The sequence below is a fragment of the Sphaerodactylus townsendi genome, linkage group LG12 (genome assembly GCF_021028975.2).
Source record: "Sphaerodactylus townsendi isolate TG3544 linkage group LG12, MPM_Stown_v2.3, whole genome shotgun sequence".
NCBI classification, from domain to species: domain Eukaryota; kingdom Metazoa; phylum Chordata; class Lepidosauria; order Squamata; family Sphaerodactylidae; genus Sphaerodactylus; species Sphaerodactylus townsendi.
In genome coordinates, this window is record NC_059436.1 from 19,162,825 (window position 1) to 19,185,673 (window position 22,849).

Here is a 22,849-nt window from a genome sequence, read left to right on the forward strand (position 1 = left end):
ATCAGATTCTCTGTACATATATAGTTTGAGTCGCATGGCTATAATACATCTTTGCTACAATTCACACATAATGTGGAAATTTGACCAAAAGGAGGTTCACTGTTTTATAGACTGAGGTCTGTTTCTGTCGCACATCAGATTCCTTAGATTGACCAGAGATAAATTGTCCTCCCTCCCCTGCTTTTAGCTTTCCTGCAGCATTCTTTGTTCTAATTTTACAAAGAAACCTGAGAATCCATAAATGGTGGGGAAAATACTCTTGGCAAAATGGAAGCCAGCATCTTACCAAGAACCTAAGGTGATTAAGAAGACTTGTAATGAGATTTTGAGCCTGCTAGCTGTTTTTCTTTATGATTATGAATGCACATAGAATCATAGAGTTGGAAGAGACCCCAAGGACCATCAAGTCCAACCCCCTGCAATGCAGGAACACACAATCAAAGCACTCCTGACAGATGGCCATCCAGCCTCTGTTTAAATACCTCCAAAGAAGGAGACTCTACCACACTCCAAGGTCGTGCATTCCACAGTCAAACAGCCCTTGCTGTCAGGAAGTTTTTCCTGATGTTTAGGTGGAATCTCTTTTCCTTCATCTTAGGTTTTATTTTATGTTTTATTTGCATTTTACAAAATAATGCCTATTGCAAATGATGTATCTTTTTGCACAGAGGTGTCTACACAGGAAGTCCCATCTGATGGGGTTTCTTGCTCAAACATGCCACTTCCAGCTTTTCCTAGATTGCTCACCCAATTGATACCCAGTCTACAAGACTATTGATGAGTACATCCAAGTCATAACTCCACATAATTGTATGTGTAGGAGTTGCAGAGGCAACACTGGGCATCTTCAGACACTTGCAGTTCTGTTGATGGGAAATCCAGTGTGGCAGAGACCACTGCTCTCTTCACTTTTGTGGCTGTTTCCTGCTTCCTTTCTTTACCTAGCCTTATACAGGAAAGCTGAGCTTGGAGGAGAGCATAAACCCCTGCCAAAGGTTTTGCTTTCCCTTTAAGCTGAAGGTATTGCCGTCCACTGGAAGTATGGAACTATGGAGCATATCATTAGTTCATGAAAGCACACAGTAGAACTATCTACAGAAAGGTGTAGGAATATTAAGATTAGAAATCAGGAAGGGATGGTATCAGGACCAAGGATAGATCACAGACCAAAAAGGTCCAAGATAAGGTAATTTTTGAGGGTTGCTCAGGGACTGTTTGGTAGCTTACTAAGGGCAGAAACTTAAATGAGGAAAGGTATGTGATTTTGGCTGTGCTTCTGTGAAGAAGATCAGTCCCCAGTTAATGGGATGTTCCTCGGGTCATGGGTTTGGTTATTCCAGTAAGTCTTCTGGGAGTGTCTGCAGCCATCTCTGAAGATGGTGAACCAAAGACGTCTCTGAAGAGGAGTTACTGGTCTCTGAGAATATTGAAAAGATCATATTTTAAGGGCTGATAATGAAGAGAGTAGATCCATGGAGAAGCTTCTCTACAGTGTGGTGTAGTGGTTAAGACAAGGTGGACTCTAGTCTGGAGAACAGAGTTTGATTCCCCGTTCTTCCATCTGAGTGGCAGACTCTAATCTGAACCAGATGTGTTTTCTCACTTCTACATTCCTGCTGGGTGACCTTGGGCTAGTCACAGTTCGTTCAGAACTCCCTCAGCCCCATCTACCTCACATGGTGTTTGTTGTGGGAAGGGGAAGGGAAGGGAGTTTGTAAGCCCCTTTGAGTGTCCTTGCAGGAGGGAAAGGCAGGATATAAATCCAAACTTTTCTTTCTTCTGTGGAAATCTTGGGAGATAAGGAACTGTTTTCTTGGATGCTCTGCAGAAAGCATTTCCATCAAGTTCAGAATGACCCTGACAAAAAGGTTTCCAATTCCAGTTTCCACTCCATGACATGATTGATGGTAAAACATGCCATCAAGTCACAGCCAACTTATGGTGACCCCATAGAAATTACAAGGCAGGACGTGAACAGGAGTAGTTTGCCATCATCTTCCTCTGCATAGCAACCCTGGACTTCCTTGGAGGTCTCTCGCCCCAAGTGCTAACCAGAGTTGATCCCCAAGATCTGATGAGGTCCCTCTTGCTTGGGCCATGACATAACTAGAGCTGATAATTATATGTGTGTGTTTTCCCTCCATGGAGCTTTGTAGGAAAAGTGTGAAGAATAACATAGCTCTTTGATATGGCCATTGAGGGAAATCACTGTAGGCCAACTTGAGGAATACCTGCTTTGCATGTAGAAGGCTCCAGGTTCAATTCCAGATTTCTTTAAACAGGATGTTGGGTAGAAGACACGAAAGTGCTGTTAAACGGTCTTACACTTGAATGACATAACGCTCCTTTTGTTTGGATTGCTCATACAATACAGCACTTTGTAGTTCTAGGTATATGAGGTAGGAAGATAGCATGCTCAATAGTGAAAGAATACAAGTCTGGAGAGGTGAAGCTGGATCTTTTCCCCATTCCCTTGAAGCGGTTCTCCTGCATGGAAAGCTCCTTTATGTAGAAATAGACTCCAATCCTTCTGCAGACCACCACAACTAACAATTGTGCAGATACACAACTTTCTGTGGATCTGTGTACTGTGGATCCAACAGGAGTTGGAAGCTTGCCACTTTGTGTATGAGTATTACCCTCCGTTTTTCAGCACAATTAATGTGATTTTCTTGAGCACCATTTGAGCCAAATTGGGCAGTGCAAAAATAAATGAGCAGAAAGGCAAAGGGAAGCCATGCGAATGGGATCTGTATGAGAATTCACAATGGAATTGCACGGGACAAAGTTTACATTAAATGTAATGTGATCAGAGAGTTTGGTCTAGACACACCCAGACACTGCAATAAATTAGTTGACATAAAAGCAATAGGCAAGGACCTACTATTTTTGCAAGATCTGGTAAACCAAAGTTTTGTGCGCACAGTATTTTTAAAAAAACCTCAAGGAAACTGTTTGAAAAAGGTCTTAATCGAAGATGCCTGAACCTCCACCGTCTGACCTGGGGGGCACATTTGAAAAAAGAAAACCCTTTGCCATGTAGTTACCCCAGGAGCACACACTTTTCCCATTCGACCACCACTGAAAAGGGGAAATTAAGAATTCCTGACACACAACATTGTTAAGAAAGAAAGAAAAAGCCGAAAGAAAGGAAAGAGAAGCTGACTGTGACTGTGTAATGAAAGAAAATGTTAATTTCAGGCCCGGACATACATATTAAATAAAGAAAGGAAATCCAACTGTTCATCCTTCTTTTTTTCCTTTTTTGAGCATTGATATTCCTACTGCCTGAAACATTTGGAAGGGAGAGGAAAGGGTTGTCTGACAAAGCAGGGCTGCCAGGTCTCCTGAATGTCCACAATCGCATTTTTTGATTGAGGGTTGTTGTTTTTTTACAGTAAACGCCTTCCCCCTTGCTATTGTAAAAAGCAACTTGCGACAGTCTGCATTAGGGAAAACTGTTAGATTTTTGTAATGTGTACGAAAAAAATATATTTGTTGAGCGTTGCGGTGCCAGGAGAGGGAGATAGATTTTGCAGTACAAAATACTAGTGGTATAGGCTGGGTTCTACATTGTTAGATTTGGCAGCAATTCAGATGCTTTCAACATCTGCCAGGGAATGTGGGATCTTGTTATAAGGAGAGAGAGAGAGAGAAAGAGGGAGGGAAGCTCAGGACCCTTCCAGCAAATGCCTGGGTAACACTTCCTCTTTATTTCCTTATTAAGCTTGGCTCCTTAAAAAAAATTTTAATATTCAAAATGAAGGCAGTCTCCTCCCTCCGCAGCTCTTTTGCTCCCCCTTCTCCTTTTCTGCACATGTCTTTCTCTTAACTTGTTAAGTTTGAAAGATGATATATACACACAGTTTGCTTTGCCAGTCAGCACGTTAAAGGCCAAGATTAATGCAATGGATTGGTGCTTTGGTGTCGCAGTGGAGCGTGATTAGAATACAAGATGGAATATTGGGGGAAAGGGCAAGGAACCGTGCTTGTGTTCAGAGTTTGTAGAAGTCTCCTTAGCAACTTGTCTGACATCTTTTTAAAAATGTTGTTGGAAAGAGGGGTGTGTGTGCGTGTGTGTGTGTGTGTGTGTGTCTATGTGAGTCTTCCCCCAGACCTCCCCGTTAATAAAACATTCAGTTCATATTGAAACAGCTTTATTTCCCATCTACTCCCATGTCCTTTTGTTCAATTACTGGATTAAATTAGTGGTTCGAGATGCTTTTCCCCCACACGGGAATAGGGGGTTGTTCGATACTTTTTTTAATTCAAAGAAACCACTATAGAGTTGTGTTGTTCCCAGTAGCTCCTACCTTGGCATTTGGAATGACTGTCTTTGCTTCTCTCTTTTCTTGTGCCTTGATGTGCTAAACAATCGGCATTTAAATAATTTGGAGCGCGTTTTTGGATTGTCGGATTTTTAAAATATTATTTTTAGAACAGAACTTGTAAAACAAAGGAGAATTGTTTTTGGCAAGATTTTCTCGGTCTCCCCCCCTCCCTCCCAAAACCCCTCCCATTTTTTCTCCTTTCCCTCCCACATTTTTTTTAACTTGACAACTGAAGAACAAACCCCTATAAGAGGGAGTGGTTTGATAGTGATGAAGGTATGTTGGGTTGTTTTTTTTTAAGTTCTGTATTACTATGTTAATACCATGGGGGATAAATCTGAATTTGGTGTAAGGAATGTGGAACCCTCGAAATGCTATATTTTGCAATGATTTGAGGAAGACAGTATTCTGCTTCACTGGGGAGACTTTCGGAATCTTTCTCTGCATCTTCTTTTTTTAATAAAAGAAAACGCTTTCCGTAGAGAGAGCACAGGGGGGAAAAATAAAGAAGCCAAGCCAAAAACATTTTTTTGGAGGACTTGACATTGGCTTCTATACAAACAGATGTTCCTTGTCATTCTGTAGTTAAGTAGGCTCCAACAGTACAAGGAGAAAGCAGTGCCTTAGACATTGTAGCACAGTTTAGGAAGGTGGTTGACGGTTATAGATGAGAAGGAGGCAGAGTCATGGATATTTTTACCTATGCAGGATTTTTTAAAGTATTGGAATCATCGTTTTGTAAAAAAACATAGTTTTTAAAGTTTTCTAAAAAAAGCTTAGGAAAAATATCTACCATTTTTACTTCTTTTTGTTAAAAAAACCAGCAACCAGAAACTTGGGGGACATGTTTTAGCCAAAGGGGTTCTGTTCGTAATGCTCTAAGACATTCTCGGTAAGTGGATGTTCACAGTGGACTAGATCAGAGCATCTGTCACTTTCGTTTCGGGTTTTTTCTTTATTATTTTTCAGCTGAAAAACCATTTCTGTTGGGCTCGCCACTGAGCTCCATCTCTCTTGTAAGTAGGACTGTGAAGGCTGAGAGGGCCTTTTGTCGCCTTCCCAAGTTTCTCGCGACAATTGTAGGGACAAGAATCGTGTTCTTTATACAGTAGAAGTTAAAACTGAAATGTGAATACTCTCCATTTTCCTTCTCTTTTGTTTATCGCATGTGCTTACTGGATTAATCTCCCCATCCCTCCAGCTTTTTAAAAAAATCCTTTCTCTCCTCACCCAGTATAAATATATGTATGTCTGTTTTTTTCCACTCTTAAAATCTAACCATCTTGTACAGTTCCAGAATAAAAACCTGTTTTATTGCTATGAGCCCTCAAATGTTAAAAGTTTTTTTTAAAAAAGCTGTTCAGTTCATTTCGATAGACATCACAGAGTTTGCCATATGATTTTCAGATTCCATGCTTTTTCTTTCCTCTGTCCCCCTAGATTAATCTACGTAGCTTATTTTGACTCTTACTGGTTTAAATTGGATCGTTTCTGCTGTCACTGAAGTCATACTCTTTCCCCATCCTCTCTTCCTTCTAAAAGAAAATAAATAATTTTCCAGTGAAGTAGAGGACCTGCTTTAGTCGCCTTCCTAAATTTGCAGGGGGAGAAAACACAAATGATTTTTGCCACAGCAAAATCACTTTATTATTGTTATGATTCTATGCCTGATGATAGCAAGTTTGCAGAGGGTAGTAATTATTGAATAACATATCCTATCTATCTCTATGCATACCCACACATCGGCCTCTATCTATGTAAGAGCCTTATGATCTGCTGTTAAGGTGCCTATATACATGGGTAATGTTAAAGAAAAACATCTCCGAACTCTCTTTATTATCAGATATAAAATATTGGGGGTATCAACTTCTTGACCATTCTGTAGTCTGCTGTACACTTGTAGTTCAAATCATGCTGAGAAAGTGGGTTTCTCATCTAAATTATCCATTTTCATACACACACATATACACACAGAGTCATGAAAAATAACATTTGTTGTTCAGATTTTTAGCAGTCCATTCCTGCTCTCTTTCATTTGGTTGCTGTGCTACAAAGATAAAGATATATATTTTAAAAAATAATGTTTAAGGAGTCATTTCACTTACAATCACCGATCGGGTCGAAACGACTTCCCAGTTTCCAAACTGAGCTCTGCAAATGAGTCCTGTTGTGCTGCAGGCCCCCAGTTTCATTTTAGTGTCGTATCATTCACAAAAGCAGTGGGTTTAGAATGCCCAGCGTCTTGCGACTGCATTAAAAATAGGAACAGGAAAACCCTTGTTTTAAAACAAATCTTTGTTTTTAGATTTAAAGGACAGAGCTTAAGAAGACAGAATGGGAAATGAAAGCGCAGAAGCAGGCACATAGAAGACGCCTCCCCCGCAGTATCCTTTACGTAACTATGGTGGCTAACAAATTCGGACATTTTAGTTTCTCTTATCCTTTGACTGGCATCTCTGAGCGATTCAAGGCAAATATCAGGATCTTGAGCATAAGAACTCCTGTTCCTTAAAAACATCTTTGGAGGTGTCGTTCCACTTCCATCCCAGAGGTGGTCTTCAATGCAAAATTGAAATTGTTATTTATTTATTTTCCCCTCCCGTTCGCAGCTGCGTGTTTTTTAAGTAGTTGCGAAAGGAACAATGAAATGAAAGGCAAAACCGGCATTTTGAGAACTTGGCAAGAGAAAGAAGGTTGGACTGGCAGCCAAGAATCCTGCTGGGGCACAGGGAGAATAGCATCTGCAAGAGCACCTCAAGTGAGGATTTCGTCTTCCTTTTCAAAACAAAAAAACCCCCCAAAATCAATCTCGGCAGCTGAAGCAATTATTCTGACACCAGTGTTGAGAGTCACAAAATTACAATGGAAGCTTGATGAGTCCATGCGGAAACAGGTAAAGTTTTTCTGTTCTATTATATTTTCTCCAAATTGCCTGTATCCCAAATGTCACTATCAATGCTTTGTAAAAGAGTTCGACATTGGTAGCGAACTAACCAACTAACATGAGATTTTGGTTTTGGCTATGCCCCTCCGCACACCCCGTGTCTATTTGGGTGGTATTCAAATTAGCACAATTTTTCGGACTGCAAGAAGTTATGTTGTGTTTCCTGAGACTTTCCTCCTACTTCTGAATGAAATTTGATTGAAGTGTGTAAATAATAGACTACTTTTAGTTTTTACATGGTGATTCTCGCCATTGGGCTTGTTCTTTCTACAAATTCAAACAAAAAATATTTTTAAAACTTATTTATTTATTTATTTATTTATTGTTCACACTTTTATACCGCCCCATCCCCTAGGGGGATATCTTTATATATTAACTCTGGATCTAAGGAGATATAAAAGAATAAACTTTTTTTTTCCTTCTAGAAAACATTTTTCAAAGGTTTAGGCCTAAAAAGATGGCGACGAATTTTCAGTACGAATTTCCTTGAATTTTCAGTACGAATTTCCTTGAATTTTTGGCATAGTGGTGAAGTACATTCATACTAGTTTTGCCAATAATTGTATTTTTAAAGTAATTTGTTTCTATGAAGTGCAGGAACAATGGCACATAAGAATAAATTCTGATTGACATTATTTGTTTCTGAAGTCTTTCCAGGTCTCAGTAGCACAATTCTAGACCCACACTACCAAAATAGACAAATGTTGGCAACAGCTTTAACTTAGATATATAGTGTATTGCCATGGTATGACATATTTCTTGGAAAGAGCAATGTGGTTGGCCTGGTGTCTAAACTTTATATATATATAAAATGTGTGGAGAATTCTTCTATAATTCCTTCTTCAGTTGGAAGTGAGAAAATACAAAATCATAGTCTACCCTCCATGTCCCTCTCCTCCCTGGTTTCACTGGACATCTAAAATGTGTAAAATGTTTCTGGTTCTGCAATAGGTAATTTGGTTTTTTTTAAAAAAAAATGCTTATTCAGGGGGAAAGCAAAGTGATTAATCTAGTTGCTTTATTAAAAGAAGGCTACACCTCCAAATATCATGGTTGATTCATTCAGTTGCCTTTGTCCTGCATTTTCAAGGCATTGTTTTTCTAGTCTCAAGATTATCCAACGTTATTAGTACCTGAATAACTGATCATTTTGGGGGATGAGAGTGTGGTTCATGACTCATTGTGGTATATGTTAATCCCTGCTCCTCCCCCTCAGCAACATATAAAAATCTGCTTTTCCCCATTCTAAGTACATTTGATAAATTTGTCCAGGCATTTTCACAAGCCCTTCAAGAGATTCCTGAAAGGGAGGGAAGAGAATATCCATATTCACCACAGGATTTGTTCCCTTCAGAAAGAAGGAACATTTTTACAAATGGCAAACTGTGGATTTTTTTTTTTGATCACATGAGGCTTTTAGGAACACTGTGACAAAGACAAAGGAAAGATAAATTTCGTTTATGATTTGCTGGGCGAGAAACCATGTGATCAGTTTCAATAATATGGCTTCCCAATCATTTTCTTCTGTGTTTGCTTCTTCCCTGCTCCCCTCCACATCAATTTCCCCAGTTCTTCTGCAAGGATGCCCCTGCTGCATTTTTTAAATTGTTCAGGATCAGCAGCTTAAAAGGTGCCTAACCACTACATCTGTTTCTGTATGTAAATGAAATGGAATGATTGCTGTATCTAATTGCCACTGCAGCCTTGCCTGGCCTCTCTCTTGAATTTGAACATGACCTTGTAGTTTTTGTTTTTAAATAAATTTCCAGTTGTACACAAGGAGGCATTCTTCTGAAACAGACAAGTGAAAACTGCCCTAGTTCCTATGTCACAGGGACTGTTAATGTCTCACAAAACTTTGATTTACATACCAGATGGTGTGTAGCTATAAAAGCTACTGTCTCAAACAGTCCATCCTTTCTTTCCCTTCTTCCTACTTTTTGCCCTCTCAGACTACATTTCCCAGCAAGCACTGCTATAAGTCTCATTTACAGGCAGTTCTGAATTGTACAAGCACAGTCTTGTCTTTCGCAAATCCAACAAAATCAGGTCCAGAATCAGCACACTGCTTGCTCTCACGCTTACAGGGGCCAAGTCCTGGCAAACGACTTACCACTTCCCAACCCTTTTCAACTGGCGCCAAGCAAGATGGTGGCATTGTGGATGGGGAGAAGCCACTACGTGTACATTCAACCCTCTCTTGCCCACAGTTTGGGCCAGGTCTATGGATCATTTGTAAGCACTATGAAGAGGTCACCCACATTTTTAGAAGGCCCACTGATGGTATCTTCCTAGAGAGCATCTCAAAAATTTAGACTCTGAATTGATTGGAATTCTGGGGTCCTCATCAGGAATGTTCTACTGATGTACAAGTAAGAGCAAGAACCTCTTTCCAAAATGGCACAGAGAAGAGTGCCTGGTTAAGAAATTTCAAATTAATATATAGAATCTTGATCATTGTATTCTGAATCTTTTATTCAGAGTCCTGACAAACAGACGGGAATGAAGGCAGTTGATAGTTTTGCTCTGACCTGTATAGGTAAATGGCAAAATGCACTGGATTGGGCCATTAACACAAAATGGCTGGTCTTTGTGTGGAATCCTCGTTTGGAAACTGCTAAGCTTGCACAAATCTGATTGGAGGCCGTAAGCAGGCAAGTGTAAAGGAGGAAATAATTTTGCCCTTCCGTCCTGGGGTGTTTTAAGGATTACTGATACATGGATGAGAAGCAGGCCTATACAATTCATGATCCTTCAAGCCAAAGATGGCACTAAACAGGTATAAGCCAGAGGCGGAGCTGCAATGGGGACATCTGGGACGGCTCGGGCGCCACCATTGCAGTCACGTGTCGGGGCAGGGTGGAGCATGTCGGGGGTGGGGTGGGGTGTGTTGGGGCATTTTGGGGGCAGGGTGAGGGTGGGAGGGGGCGCACGAGCAGTTCATGTCCCGGGCGTAGTTTCCCCTCCCTTCGTCACTGGTCTAAGCACATTCTATTCAGCACCTAGGGCTTGAATGTGTGAATGAGCCATTACCAGTATATTTCCACAGATAAATTTTTCATTCCACATTGTGTTACAGTCAACCGCACTGCTTGACAGTGTCCATCCGCCCATTGAACTTGCATTCCCTGCAATCAAGTGATGCACTTGCAGGTATGAACCAAGTCTCTATGGATGGAGAATTCCTTCTGACCATTGTCTGCAGGGTCAGATTTACTTATTAGGAAGGATTTGACAACCTCTTTTAGCATTTCTGGAGTAGACAGACTATATCCTTTCTCTATATCGATTTGAAAATGAGAAACAATTGGTGTTATCCCCACCCGTTGAAAATGTTACAAATGATTTTTGCTGTTTTTAACAGGTGTTGTGTTCCATTTCCAGAAGTGAGTAATTTCTTTTTGTTATAAAAGAAGATCTTCATGCCAGTTGCCACAAACCCGTAGATCCGAACTTGTGCTCCTATTCTTCACAAGCTTGTATCTATAGGTATGTGTCTGCTCGGCTAATGCACAAAACATGGATTGTAAACATTTAATTGCTTTAAAGATGGCAACTCGATTTGCCGTTAGCATCTCTCGCTAACGTTCCTTTCCTTCCTCTCCCTTCTGCACAGCGGGATTACAATTAGTTCTGCAAATCTTGTTGTGCAATTATCATATTTGTTGTCAGCAGCGGTTCTTATTAAAATGCCCTTCTGGTCACAGAAACCTAGGCCCTTGTGTGGGGGCCCAGATGTAATAAGACAGGGTTATTTGACATTAATTCAAAGCAAATAAATTGAAAAGTAGGTGACAAAATAGGGGCTGGTGGTCCTGAATTTCTCCTTGTATAGTGCAACTAACAAAATGTTTTCTTTTGGTGAGGAGGCCATCATGTTGTTTTTGTGTCTGAGGTGTTCTGAAATCTCCTCAGCAGGTTCTGTCAAATTTGAATACTGTGGCAATGTCCTGACTATTGAGGAGAGATGTCAATGGTGTAATTTATTTTCGGAAGGAAAATGTATTCAATATGTTTATACCCATTTTCTACCAGTCTTGGTTTCCTCCAGAGGACCCTTGGTACCATAGTTTGCTGAAAGGGCAAGTCTGGGAACAGTCCCTAGGTCTCCTCACAAAACTACAGTCCTCAGGGTTTCTGGAGATATGAGGTGACTGTTAAACCAATTCAGGCCTGTAGGACAGTTATGTCCTTTGTGGGCTAAACTACACGTTATGGGGTCATTGTAGGGGGAGGGGAGTTATATTGGGACTAAGGGCAGAGAAATCTTTCCCTTGTGCTGTTTTTTCTGATAAAAATCCAATCCCCCAGTGCTGTGGCCCTGATCCAAATGCCACTTACCCACCTAGATTTACCTTTTGCCCACCCATGGTGGTTTTTTCAACAAATCCTTGTGGAGGAAAAAAATGGCCAGAAAATGACCTTCATAGTGACACTGTTGAAATTTCCCCAAGTCTCTATGTTTTTTACTGTAGAGATGAGGGGACTTTCCTAAAGTATCAGAAATGAGGTCATGTTCTCCCCAACAACATACTCCCTCAAAATGTCCCAGTATTTTCCCAGGAAGAGGTAGTAACCCTACACCTCCTTCCGGTGGCTGCTATTTTAGGATTTCAGAATGTCCAGAAATCTGATCATGATTCTACAATGATATGAGTAGTTCAGCTCTGGAACTGACTTAGTTCTGGGGATGCTTTTCCAGCATCATTACACAAATTGTCAGACAAGCTAGCCTGCCCTAGTCTGTACCTGACCCATTCTGCACCTGGTATCCTTCAGGCATCTGGTCCTTAATCATCATACTGCACATAGGCACATGAGGGCCAGAGCAAGTCACAAACAGAGATACCAGGAAAGGAAGGTAGTGGAGGAGGCAGGTAGATTTTGGTGTCTGTTAATTTATTGAAAAGGATATCTGTGGATTCGGGTTGTTTTCTTTTTCCTTTTAGAAAAACCAGAAAACCAAACCAAGAAAACCTGACTGGAAATCTATGCAAATGTCTTGTAGAAGCCTTTAAAATGGGTGGGCGGGGCCAACACATTCATGGACAATAGGTCCACCAATTACTCTTGGCCATGGTGGTTCTAGATACCAGTTGGGAAGGGGCACACACACAAAGGCCTCTGTGTTTGTCAGTCTTTCAGGGCATTTGATGGGAAATAAGGTGATGCACATAATGGTTATTTATTTTTCCTTGGTGTGCATAACACTATGCATGTGTGACATTTTCTCCTGGCTCCTGGCCTTTCATGTGCTCTTGCAAGTTCCTTGCTTGGAACTCGGTTCCAGGACCTAATTCAGCTTTCTCCCTGCATCATTTGACTAAACCAAAACAGCTGTTGTAGTCACTGCTGTCTCCATTGAGGGCTCCATGTGTATCGATTACAGTTTTCCCTGTGTAGAAAATACTACTCTCCCAAGGGTGGAGGGGGAAGCTGAGGCATCTTCTTGTTACATGCCATGGTCATGATTATGGTTGTCAATCTTGAGCTTGTAGCTGGAAACCTTCTGGGATTACAGCTTATATCCAGCTGACAGAGATCAGTTTTCCTATAGAAAATGGCTGCTTTGGAAGGTGGGCTCTGTGGCATTATATCCCATCAAGTCCCACCTTGAACCAAATTCCACCCTTCCCAGGCTTAACCCACAAAATCTCCAGGTTATTTCCCAGACAGAACTGGTAACTCCAGTCCTGATCCAAATCAGACTCTGTACAACTGGAAATTGAATTCCCAATGAGGAACTTGTGTGTATCACATGACAGTCCTCATGACAGATCAGGGCCTGACCCAAGGATTGCATCAGGCCCATAGATAAGCCATGCAGGCCACTAAGTCCCCACCCACTGACCCCTGGAAAACCCTCTCCACACTCACTCTGATGTGGTAACTTCACGAGGAGTTACTTCATCCACTTCTGAAGCTTGTAGTCAGAAACATTTTTCATAATTGCCATAATGAGATTGGTTGACCTATAAGGGCTCCAATAGCTTGGGTTATTTGACTAGGATCACTCAGGAGAGCCAGCGTGGTGTGGTGGTTAAGAGCAGGTAGACTCTAATCTGGAGAACCAGGTTTGGTTCCTCACTCCTTCATGTGAGCACCGGTCTATTATCTGGTGAACTGGGTTTGTTTCCCTGCTCCTGCACATGAAGCCTGCTGGGTGATCTTGGGCCAATCACAGTTTTCTCCAAACTCTCTCAGCCCCATCTACCTGACAAGGTGTCTGTGGTGGGGAGGGAAAGGGGGAAAAAAGTTTGTAAGCCCCTTTGAGTCTCCTTACAAGAGAGATAAGGGGTATCAATCCAAACTCTTCTTTATCATCTTGCAATATTATTCTTGTGGTATTCAGGTCATATTTATGAGAATGTGAAGTTAACTTCTACTGAGTCAGACCATGGACCTGTCCTTATATTATCTGTTTTGATTAGAGAAAGCTCTCAACAAAAAGATTTTCAAGACTGACTCAGATCCTTTAACCGGCACAGGAACTGTGACACAGAGTTAGACCATCTACTTGGCATGCAGATGGTCCCAGGTCCATTCCTAGGGCTACCAAGCTCCAAGTGGTGGCTGGAATTCCCAGAATTACAGCTGGCTTCCAGACAACAACATTTCTTCCCCTGGAAAAAATGGCTGCTTTGAAAGTTGGTCTTTATGGTTTTATACTCCCTTCTACTCCCCCAACCCCCCTTCCGCATGCTCCACTCCCGAAACCTGCCAGGATTTCCCAACCCAGAGCTGAAAAGCCTACCCAATCATCAGCATCTCCAGTCAAAAGAAGAAGAGGGAAGAGGAAGAGTTTGGATTTATACTACACCCTGCTCTCCTGTAAAGAGTCTAAAAGTGGCTTACAAACTCCCTTCCCTTTCTCTCCCCACAACAGGCACCTTGTGAGACAAATGGGGTTGAGAGAATTCAGAGAGAACTATGAATAGCCCAATGTCATATGTAGGAGTGGGGAAACAAATCTTGTTCACCAGATTAGAGTCCAATGCTCAAGTGGAGGAGTGGGGAATCAAACCTGGTTCCCAGATTAAAGTCCACCTGCTCTTCACCACTAAACCACGCTGGCTCTCAAAGTCCGGGCAGTAGGTGAAGTAGAAAACCTTGGCCTGAGTCGATTGAGAGCCACTGCCAATCTGAGTAGACACTGATGAACCAATGGTTGATTTAGTATAAGGCAGTTTCCTGTGTCCAACTGTGTCCAAACTGTGGCTGAATGGTTCATTATCTGCTTTGTATACAAATGGTCCCAAATTCAGTCTCTGATATCTCGTTAAAAGAATCAGGTAGTAGTTGATGTAAAAAACTTACATCTGAGACCCTGGAGAGTTGCTGCCAGTTTAAGTAGATAGTACTTGCCTTGATAGACGAGTGATTCCCAACGTGGGGTACGTGTACTCCCAGGAGTTTGTGCCAGAGGAGTATGTGAAAAAAATACATATTGAGTTTGCTAATATGAGGAAATTGGTTGCCAAGGGGTATGTGAGTTTTTTTTAAAAAAAAGATTGTGAAACACAGTGATACACGAATGGTGTGACTCATGCAGAGGTGGAGCTTTCATGGGGCTGTCTGGGGACAAATGCCCTGGGTGGGCCTCCATTCGGTCACATGAGGGTGGAAAATTGCCCCCCACACCCTTTCTCTTCCCCGCTTGGCCCGGCCCGGCCCGACGCCACCAGGCCTGGCCCTGCCAGGCTCCCCAGGACCACCACTGCCAGCTAAGGTAAGTGGGGGGTGCGGGGGGTAGGGGCGCCCTGAGCAGGTGTTGCCCCGGGCACCATTTTCCCTTGCTCTACCTCTGGTAGAGCAAGGGGTTGCCAACTCTGAGTTGAGAAATACCCGGAAATTTTGAGGAGGGTACAGCCTGAGGAGGGTGGGAGTGGAGGAGGGGAGAAACCTCAGCAGGTTGTAATGTCCACTCTCCAAAGCAGCCATTTCCTCCTTGGAAACTGATCTTGGCTTTCCGGAGATGAACCGCAGCATTGAGGAATCTCTCGGTGTTTCACCTGATCTGACGGAGTAGAGGCAGCTTCATTTAGTCTGAGCCCTTTAGCCCCAGCTGGTTCAAGACATTTTGTTATCCCCAAGCAAAGTACAGTCTCTCTCTCTGCCCCACCACACACACATAAACAGTTAGTTCCTAAAATGCACAGTATGAATTCATGGAAAACAACCTTCACATTCCTGGGTTATAATTTTATTTTACTTCATTAATAATTATTAACTTGTTGCAGTATGTTGTTAACTCCCTGGCAGAATGCATTTTAATGTGTGCCACAATTGATTTTCTTCCTTTTAAACAAAGAAGAGTTTTATGTCACCTCAAAGATTTACAGGTTTACTGTAGTATAGATAAATGCTGAATAAATAATCCACTTAATTAGAATTTGACAATAGACTCAAAGGATCCAGCCATGAAAGCTTGTGATACTGTAAATCTGTCAGGTTTTAAGGTGTCACAAAATTCTTATTTAGTTTTGCTGCAATCGACTAACATGGCTTCTACTCTGGAATTTGTCTCAGGGATGAATTACTGCCTTTGTGGCAAGACCTCATTAGGACAAGGTGCAGGAGTTTGTTTTGAACTACCATGCCGAGTGCTAAAAGAAACGGTACCTTTAAGTATGCAGAGTGTCTTTCCCTCTATCCTGGATAACGTATAGCCTCATGCCTCCCCAAACACTTAATATTTCCACTTTGTGTACCTGCGCTGAGCATTAAACAGGATTTTGAACAGGTGCGCTCAAAACTTCTTTCCCACAGGGGGAAAATGATATGGCTAGAGCATAGGTGTCAAACTCGTGGCCCTCCCGATGTTATGGACATCATGCTGGCAGGGGATGATGGGAACTGTAGTCCATAACATCGGGAGGGCCGTGAGTTTGACACCTGTGGGCTAGAGGATTACTAGTCTCCAGGTGAGATCTAGAGATTTGGAATCACAACTGATCTCCAGACTACACAGATCAGTTCCCTGGAGAAAACAGCTGTTTTGGGCTTTCCATATGGCATTACACCCCTCTGAGGCCCCTTCCCCTCCCCAAACCTCCCCCTCCCCAGGTTCTACCCCCAAATCTTTAGGAATTCCCTTACCTGGTGTTGGTGACTCTGCTTGGCTACTGTGTTGTAGTATTCCAGCCATGTTAGTCCTCCGGAGCCAAACCTGTGAAGAGTTCTGGGGCATCATTAAGACTAGCACGTGATCTCATAAATTCTCTGGCTTTAAGTAATATCATAAATATTATGCCATAATACATGTGTTAATCTTTAAGTTGCCACCAGACTCTTTGTTGTTGAAAATGGTTTACGATCGTGCTTCTTTGAACAATAAGGATGGTTAGCATGAGGCAATGATGTGAGCTGAAGTTGATTTATACAGACTGAAACCACTGGTTCATCTGCGGGAATAGGGCCTAATTATGACTCTCCGAGGTATTAGGCAATCTTGCTTGCTAAAAAGGATCCTTTTATCTGGCTATGCCACGCTGGGGAACCGCCAGCTCTTCCTAACAGTCACACACCAAGTTTGCAAGGAAGTGGATCTTCTTCTCTCAAATAATGCTTCAGCCACCCACATGTGAACAGCCAGTAAACCATGCATGATGTAGTGTCGAAGGAACATTCGGAATCACTAGAGTGTTGTGGGTTTTCTGGGTTGTGTGGCCATATTCCAGTAGCATTTTCTCCAGACTGCATCTGTGCATCCTCTGAAGATGCTAGCCACAGATGCCATTCTCTAATCCTCTGAAGATGCCAGCCACAGATGCAAGCGGAATGTCAGGAGAGAATGCTACTTAAACACGGCCATACAACCCGGAAAACCCACAACACCCACACATGATGTACTTCCTCTTGATTCTACTGAACCCAATGCTTATTGAGTGTCTCCAAGTTCTAGTGTATATGCTTGTTCTGCACTGCTCCAGAGGATTTCCAGCTCTGGGTTGGGAAATACTTTAAGATTCTGGGTATATAGCTTGAGGAGAGGGGATTTTGGGGAGGGAAGCGATCTTAGCAGGGTTCACTGTCATAGGCTCATTCCACACATGCAGAATAATGCACTTTCAAACTGCTTTCAGTGTTCTGTGAAGCTGTGCGGAATGGCAAAATCCTCTTGCAAACAGTTGTGAAAGTGGTTTAAAAACGCATTATTTTGCGTGTGCGGAAGGGGCCATATAGTCCCCCCTTAAAATCTGCCATTTTCTCCAGGGAAACTGATCTTATTTATTTATTTATTAATTAATTCATTCATTCATTCATTCATTCATTCATTCATTCATTCATTTATTTATTTCTCAGTCTTATAGAGTGACCAATTGTATTAGTGAGAGAATTGTAACCTGGAGGTTGGCAACTGCGCCCTGTGAGCCGCCACGTTGAACGTAATTCAAATATGGTAATCAGTCAAGGTTTGGATCAGTTTTCTGGTTTTGTTGCCTTTCAGGGGTACTGGAAATGGGGGAAGGACAGCCTACAATATGGAGATGACTAAGAACTCCAGATTACTAAGATCCAGAAGAGCCTTCTGGATCAGTCCTGTGGCACCATCTAGTCTACGATCCTGTGCCCAGTTAGTCCTTTTCCACACAGAGAATTCTGAGTGGGTTACAGCCGGGATTAATCTTTTTTTAAAAAGTACTTCTAGGGCTTTAGCAATAAGTAATTGAATAAAAAGAAGACAATACATAGCATGTTAACAGCTAGAGCCATTTGGGGGTCTGGTTCCCATAGACATTTCTCTCCCTATCACTGTGTTTACTGACTAATGCCTTCTTGACATCAGTACATATTGTAATTTCACATTGTTATTACATGACTGCACATATTCACCCTAATTGCATAATTATCTATAATTCCGCTAATTTGGTAAAGACGCAATTGACTGAAATCACTTTAAAGTCAACCAGGAAATCCTGCCAATGAGGAAAATTACATTAGACCAAATTCTTCTTTCACCTTATTCTTTAAAAATTAACTCCTTTAAAGCTAGGAAATTCAGGTTTCCTGTAAACAGGGACCCAAATGTGTGGCAGCTGCTTTGGGGTGAGCTGCAGAGGCAGAACACTCACAGGGACATGTGGGGTCACATGTCCCCAGATGCACACCACCTGTTCACATGGGGGGCTGAGAATCACTCCCATACCCCTCCCCTCGGCCCCACCCTACCAGTCTGCTCCACCAGCCAAAGGAGGCTCCTTTGGTCCAAGGAGCAGCCTGGCTGGGCCGCCGCCGGGCACTCCTACTTCAGTTGGCCCAGCCAAGTAACTGGGGTGTGGGGGGCACAGGGGTGGGGGTGGGGGTCGCACAAAGCAGGTTTTGCCTGGGTGCCATCCCCCCCCACACCTCTCGAGAGCCGATCTTGTACAGGTGGGAGAATTTTTAGATTAGCCAGACAGATGGACAGGAGCCAGAGTTCTCTCCTATCATGTCCATCCCAAAATGATCCAGCTTCATGGGTGGCAGGACTTCATACGCAGGTCTTTCCCATGTGGGCAGCTGACGCCATTTGCAGCCATCTCCAGCAAACAGGATCAATTTGTGGAAAAGCAGCTCCAATGTAGGAATGAGGAGATGTGGCCATTTTTCATTTCTTTTTTTTAAATCTCAAGCATTGTCTTTGTTTTGTCTCATTTCCATTGCTGTTAACTTTTCTAGTTTCTTTGTATCTTTTGAATGCTATTTATAGGCAACAGATGCAAAAAATAGGGTTGAAAATGTTTTAGTGTTAACGGGAGGTGTGGGGGTGGGGAGAGAGATGAGCATAAGAGCCCGCGTGGTGTAGCGGTTAAGAGCAGGTGGATTCTAATCTGGAGAACTGGGTTTGATTCCCCTCTCCCCCTCTTGAGTGGCAGAGGTTTATCTAGTGAACCAGATGTGTTTCCCCACTCCTACATTCCTGCTGGGTGACCTTGGGCTAGTCATTGGTTTGCTGTCCCTGAATATGTAAGTTCTCTTCAAATGGGTGTGAGGAAGGAAAAACTGGCACACTTCAGATAGCAAGACTGGATAGGCATACTGTAATTTCATTCAAAAGCACTCAAAATATAAGAAAGAGCAAGAGAGTAAGAGAGCTTCTTCCTTGTGACCTCAGAATTTAAAATCTTGAGAAGAGTCCATCTCACTTGAAGGTCCTATGGATCTTATTGGCTCAGAAGGAAATATTTACTTTCTAGCCACTTGGCTCTTAGTGGTCACCATCCCTCTGGAATGTGACCTTGCCGCAGGGTGTGTGGTAGTAAGTCATTGTCAGAGACCCTTTCCGCACGGCAACAGTGCGGGGGTGCGTCGGCATAAACAATGCCAACGTACCCCCCGGGACCGTTCGCACGGACGGTCCTGGGAGGGCAGCAGGCAGCGGAGCAGCCTTCATACAGGCTGCTCCATCACTGACCACCGTACCTTGTCTCCTGGCTTCCGGCGTGTCACAAAGGCCAGGGGACACCCCCCCCCCCGCAAGCTGGAGCGACGGCTCTGCGACGAGCCGGAAGCCAGGAGACGAGGTAGGCATTCAGGGACGGTGCGGGGGAAATGGCGCCCTCCAGCCACTGCCGTTCACACAGCAGCGGTTGGAAGACACTGCTTCAGAAAAACCTCGTTCAGGGAGCGAGGTTCGGAAGCAGCGTCTTCGTGCCGCTTGGGGGTTGCGAGGCCGGCGTTGCTGTGATGCAGCAGCACTGGCTGTGCGAACTCCTCCCCAGGGACGCTGTTTTTAGCATCCCTGGGGCGCTCTTTTCCCCCCGTGCGGAAAGGCCTTGCTTTGGCCAGTGCCATTGGCATAACCAACAACTTCAGTATTCTGCTCTTGGAGCTTGATGGAGCCTTCCTTCATCTCCCTCCCTTCTGCCAGCTATACTCTGTCGCAGATTAAGAAGTATGGTCAGTTGAAGTGCAGCGGTTGAGAAAATTGTATCCTTCCACATTAGAATATAGTCCTTAATGAATATGAGAATTATTCATTTTTACATGCTGCCTTTGTCAAAACCATGTTTTTGTGCATTATCTAACATAGTACTTTGACACAAGAGCATTTATAGTTCATTGAATGGCTTTCAAATGGATTACGAGGAGCAGGACTAGGTAGGCATTAGGGCCCCTTCTGCACATGCAGAATAATGCACTTTCAATCCACTTTCAATGTGCTTTGCAGCTGTGCAGAATAGCAAAATCCACTTTCAAACAATTGTGTAAGTGGATTGAAAGTGCATTATTCTGCATGTGGGGAAGGGGCCTAGGACCCAGGCAGATCATTCTACAACAAAGAAGGTCCAGCATGTTGAGTTCTGTGGCAGAGGAAAATACAATCTACTAATGTGTGAGACAGAGTATGCTAGGCTACAGCTGTGCTCCACATGAACAGAGACCAGTCAAAATCATAGGAATCTTGTGGTGGATTTTGGGGTGGAGGGCATTTCTCCACAGGGTCCAATGAAGAGTTCAACCCAGAACCTCCTAATCTGCATACTGAAGCTTCTTGTGGTGAGTTCTTCCAAGATTAACTTAACTTTTAAATAAACAGGCATAGGATGTAGACATTAACAAACCAATTCCATTCAACTCCTGATTTTGCTGCCTCTGTTTGGAGCGTCATTGTTGCTTCAAAAATATGGCTGCCAAAGATATTTTAATGTATAAAATGGGGAGGTAATAATGACACAATTGGATGCAAATGTATTGAAATGAAACATTCCGATTGATTGACGTATTCTGGTTCGGTCACATAATGCCGTGGCATGCTTGCAATTCTTATGTGCAATCTGTCAGCAATCCCTTGGACACTGGGCAGCAAAGCAGTCTTTAGTTTTCTTTAACAAAATTTTGTAATGTCAAGTAAATTTTCACAGTTGCTTCCTTTGTTTTGACCAAAATGCTTTCTTTGTTTCAACCTAATCGTGATATTGGCCTTTGTTACCATGGTATCACACTGTTGACTAAAGCTGTTTTCTTCTCATAAGATCTTCTAAACCCATACTGGCAAATTACTGTAAGTCAGTTATCTGCCAACACGTATCTTCATGTGTGTTTTCTTCCCATCCCGCCCCATTCGTAACAGGAACCTTTCTTGCTCAGAGATCTTGGAATAGCTTTACTGGCCTCTTCTACTGTGATAACAATGGCTTTTTCTGCACAGAACATTTGAAACATTGTACAAATGTTTTGAAAAGAATCGTTTTGGGGTTTTTTGGCTGCACAGCATGGAAAAATAAATCATTTCAAGAAAAAAGGGTTATTCCCTTTTTCTAAAAAAACCCCCCAAACATGCCGTTATATCTTCAAAGTTACAGAGACTTGACATCAGTGCAGCCTTGCTGATTCTCATATCGTGTCTATGTAGCTTCAAAGATACCTCACACAAAATTTTAAAAACCAGGGAAAATGACACGTCTATGTCATTGACAGGCAATAATGATTTTATTAGTGCACAGAAGTGACGGAAATGGCAGGCAGCTGCGATGCTAGATGAGGAAACATCCATCGGAGACTTCAGCAAATGTCAAACAGCACAGAGAAGCAGCAGAAAATGGTGGGCAGAAAGCGGCGGTGAGACGAAAGTGAGAGCTTCAAAATCGAGCAGGAGAAATGAAGCATTTCCTGATCTCTGCACAGCAAGAAGGAAACATTTTAAAAACATTTCAGGAAAAAAATAATTAATTTAGCATTTCCAAATAAAACCATTTTGGGCTGAAATTAAACGTTTTCAAGATGTTTGGGGGGTGGGAAGCTGTGCAGAACTCCTCCCCAAAACTTCCATTTCTGTCCTCAAGGCGTTTTACTTGTGTTGTGTGGAAACAGTCACGGTCTCTGATCTAGGGTGACATGGACATTGTGTTTCCTTTCCAGCTTCATCATGGGACATGATTTTTTAAAATGATGCTACAATCATCAAAGGAGTCAAGAGAAGTAGATATTAAATTGAGGAAACACCTCCCTCCCAATTGCATTAACAGAGCCTCGCTCAGTGTGTCAGCTGGAACACTTGGTAGCAAAGGAACTCACTCCAAAGTAGATTGCAGCACTGAGCATCCTGATAGGCTCTCAGCAGGATATGCTCTGTTTGGCCAGTTAGGCCTCTAGAATGGTGACCATGCCAGCAAACATTGCTTGGATGGCATAATGTTTCATTTTTTCAGTATCATGACTCAGTATTCCTGCCAGCTCCTCTTGACTCTTCCACTTGCAGATGTCTCTGGACAAACCATCTGGTAGTTATATTTATTGCCTCTCATGGTGCATTCTCTTTGCGATCTGGTATCTAATGGTGTGTGTGTGTATATGGTAATGGTGTGTGTGTGTGTGTGTGTGTGTGTGTGTGTGTGTGTGTGTGTGTATATATATATATATATATATATATATATATATATATATATATATATATATATATATATATATTATCTGGTGGTTATATCTGGCTGCAATTTCCTCAGCTCATTCTGTTGTGGAAGTTACTTGTGTTCCTGGCCAGCCCTGCCAAGTAAACGTGGGGCTTGATATTTCTTGGATGGGCATGGGTATTTTGTCAACCTTTTTGATGGCTTGCATGTATCCGGGTTGAGGTAGTAGGTTGTATGGT

The 22,849-nt window shown here is 42.6% G+C and overlaps 1 long non-coding RNA gene across 1 annotated transcript in view; it reads left to right on the plus strand.

The window, feature by feature from the left end:
* Positions 1–22,849, plus strand: part of LOC125441432 — a 63,508-nt gene that overhangs the window by 34,654 nt on the left and 6,005 nt on the right. The window contains exon 6 of the long non-coding RNA XR_007245859.1: positions 6,637–7,224. This is a non-coding gene — a long non-coding RNA (uncharacterized LOC125441432). The remainder of the gene's footprint in view (positions 1–6,636; positions 7,225–22,849) is intronic.